Raw genomic sequence first — 3,949 nt, 5'->3', positions numbered from 1 at the left:
ACTTTTCCTTGAAGTCTGCCCCACTGTATTGATGCAGGCAGCCAGTTGTGTGCATGGAGGCTACAATCAGAACAGGATTATTGGCCAGGGTGTGTAGACATGAGCCCAAGAATCAGTTTGCTGTTACAAGGAGGAGTGGAAAAGGCTGAATGTGTTGTAACATGTGACAGGAGGCAGGAGCCATCTTACTGCCCTTGCTTTGTATGGCTGCAGTCTGCCTGCCTTCAAGGCAAAAGGCTCTACCTCCAATATAAGTAATTTAAATTACTGTTTTGTAGAATAATACCAAAATACGTGCTTTGAATTGGGATGGCTGATTTTTATTAAGTTGAATAATTACCGATGGCAACTACAGAAAATCACTGGGATAGTGAAATAATCATGTCTTAGTCTTCTAGACTCTTGAAATCATTGTAGTGAGAATGGAAGGCTGCTTACAGTTCAAAGGTGTAGGTTTTAATCATGAAGCTGTGATGGCAGCTTGGGGAAGTTGTGGATTACAGTTTGGGGAAGTTTCAAATAATTCTTGTTACAAACATCATACCTTGTATTACAGAAGTTCTGAACTAAAAAATGTCCATATAAAAATCAACTAGCTATGTCAATAGTTACTGCCCTCACATTTCTTAACTCATATTGCTTACATATACTAAAATCAAGGTATTTTATCTCAGTACCTCTAATTAGTTAAAAAAAAATCTACAGAAGCCTAGCAGTCTGTTGTCTTTTAGGTGTTCTGGAAAGTCTTAGTTTATTCAGGTCTGCCAGGGTATAGTGGAGTGCATGAGAAATTTTCAGATTTTCTTAGGCTCTCTGACCTGGGTTTGCTTCCTTTGTCACATAAAGCTGTCCTGCTCCCTCCCAGAGATACTGTCACTTGGAAAACTGCTCCAACAGTGCCTTGGATGGGGTGTATTAACTTATTAACCTCTTGTGTAATGCAGGAAGGATGAAAAAAGTAACAGAAGGTGAACACCCTTCCCTGCAACCTATTAACAACCATCTTCTGATATTGGTGCTGTGTCACTGCAGGTTAAATTGCTCAGACACCTACAGGAGGACTCACACTGTTTACTTCCTCTGTGCTTCTTTCAGTGCAGAAAAAAACCAATATGGGCTGATAGAGACATTGGACCTGTATCAGCTGAACAGCACAACAGGAGCAGCCCATTGGCTCTGTACCTCTGGATGCCTACAGACTGGCATTAAATCTCCTTGTGCAGGATAGTTCATGGGACTTTGTTTTCTCTTTAACATGGCCTCAGTTTGCAAGCAAAGGGCCATAGCTGTAATCACCCTATGGCTGTTCCATCAGTATATGCTGATTTGGTGGTTTCACTTTCTAGAGCACAAAGTAGCCGACAAAGATGTGGAGGTCAGAAAGACATGCCCAGGCCAAGCCGCGCCAGGTTATTGTTACCCTTCATAAAGCTTTGGGCCTCTTCCTCAGAAAGTGCTCTAAGTGGAAGTTCTCAGCAAGGGGATTACCCTAAATGGAGTCTGCTTTGACTGAACATGAGTCTTGTTTGTCTGCCCAAGGAGAGAGCTCAGGTCAGTGCAAACCAGCTCAGTGTTATATTCAGTTATGCACTTGACACAGCTGGATTTAAAAAAAAAAAAATCACTGCCTCGTTTTCCTGGGGTTCACATCAGAAGCTAAAACATGATTCGCTCGCACAACAAAACAAGGCAAGTGTGTCAGCCTTAAAATAAATTAAACAAGTCATCATGTTACCGTGGTCACAGTGATTATGCTGTGTGCACATTGCATAATGAAATTTCCTTCTCGTCTGTATCGCTGAGTGCATGTGTCACATTCACAACCAGCAGAGCTGGGTATCCCTGCTCTGACCTGGGGCTCCATCCTGCAGGGAGCTCTGCAAAAGGGACCATGCAACAAGCCCAATGCGGGTAACTTACCCTGAACATGTACAAATACACTTTTTGGTGGCCTCATGCTGCCTCTTGCTTTATGAAGCATCTGGTTTTGCTCAGAAAGGGTGAGATTCAGAGAGCACACACAGGTCATGCAAGTGCCTGTCTCCATCTGCAGGCAGGCTCAGGTGTGTGGATATGAGTGGAATTTGGGGCAATCTGGCTGCGTCCTGAGGTGTGTGCCTGCCTACTGCAGCGAGCTGTGTTTGGAGGAGTAACTCAAGTCTAGTCAGACCATGGTGGCCAAGAGCTCTGAATCTGGTTCAGATTCAGCAGTTCAGCCATATCATCCATGGAAGTGCTCTGGAAACCAATACAGAAGACCACACTGCAGCTCCCACTAAAATCAGTAACACTAGACTTTACAACTTAAATGGCAGCAGGAAGCCATTCCTTTTCTCAGGTACAGTTTCACCTTAGGAGTGATCTTAAATTGGAAAAAAATCCATGAGAAGTAGCATGCATGCGGTGAATAGCAGCAATATGCGTTTCACGTTTTTTAATATATTTCACTATCATATAATTGGATTATCTACCCTGCTCAGAAGCAGTTAAATACGATTTTCCATACAACAGGAATTCATACTGTAGAGCAATTTAGTAAGTTAGGGAGTCAAATCACAAGCCTGTCAAAAAACTAAACACATATGGAGTGTGCACCCATACACTCAAAAAACCCACTAAGAGACCCTGCATTGCAGAAAGCCTGCAAGGTCTGCAGGTATTAGGGGAAAACAAGCCACTTAAAAAATCCTCTTTCTGTCCTGAGGAATCCCCAGCATGCACAGCTCATCTCTCAGATTATTGTTACATGTCGCAGTAATTCTTCAGGTCTAAACTGTCTTCAGCTGGCAGGAGGGCTGTCACAGCACATTACAGTGATGGCAATTAGCTAACTCAATCAAAGAGATTTCCAGGTTTGGCTTTGCCTCCCCTGCTGTGGTTACATGGACTGGGCTGGTGTGCAGTGTTGATGGCTGTTTCCTGGCCACTTTGCATCCATCCCCAATTTGAAAATCATGCTTTTTGGTAGGGTTCAAGGTATCCAGGCAACTACTGTCTCCAAAGATAGCTGAATTCAGCTATATTCCCATATACTTGATTATCAAGCTCTTAATTTTACTGTTTCGTAACACCAGCAAAATTGGACACTACACAAGACAGGCCTGATTTTCCTCACCAAATACAACTTAACTCCTCATACTCCCATCTAAGCTTTGCTCTGATTTTCAGCAAAATAAGCAAGAAACGATTCAGACCCTTTTCTATAAAAACACATACATAAACTGTGAACATCCATAATGAGGAACGGCTTTTTGAAGTCTTAATTTCTCTGTGGTGTGTGCAATCATATCAGTCATGTAATATAAATGCAGAAGCTTACTTTAATAGCTCCGAGCTCAGCAGGAGATGAGAGAACAAGATCAGATCTCAAACCTTTGTCCTTCACAACAGCAGTTTGCCACCACTGTTTTATCAGCAAATATTCTGCTTCCCCAAACTTCCTCGGCTGCCAAAAGCCTGCAGTAGGTAGAGTAAGCTTTCCTGGGAAAAAACAACTGTCTGGGACAGTGGTACAAACTATGATTTAACCACTGCAGCCCCTTTTGGTAGTACAGCTATGCCACTGCAGGAAGAGCCACATCTGTCCACAGCTCCCCAAAGGGGATCACAGCCTGGAGCAGGGAAATCGGGGAAATCTTACAGGTGTGGAGGTGCTCCTGTACGAAGATGTCTGTAAAGCTGCTGCCCCGAGACTTCACCTTCCCCGTGGCTGCTCAGCAAACGATTTTGCCTCTTCTGCGAATCCATCCTGGAAAGCCCGAGGGATTTTCCCATCTCGCCCTTTCCATGTTCAGGCCCCCGGGAAAGGCGGCCACACGACCCCGAGAGCTCGGCGGGGCCGGGCTGGCGCTCACACCGGGCGCTCGAAAAGTGTTTGACCTTCTCATATTGACGAAATAGGAACACATACGGATTTTTCCCGACAGAACAGCGGGTCCCGCGGTGAGGA

The sequence above is a fragment of the Corvus brachyrhynchos genome, unplaced genomic scaffold (genome assembly GCF_000691975.1).
Source record: "Corvus brachyrhynchos isolate BGI_N302 unplaced genomic scaffold, ASM69197v1 scaffold162, whole genome shotgun sequence".
NCBI classification, from domain to species: Eukaryota; Metazoa; Chordata; class Aves; order Passeriformes; family Corvidae; genus Corvus; species Corvus brachyrhynchos.
Note: the sequence above shows the minus strand (reverse complement) of the source record.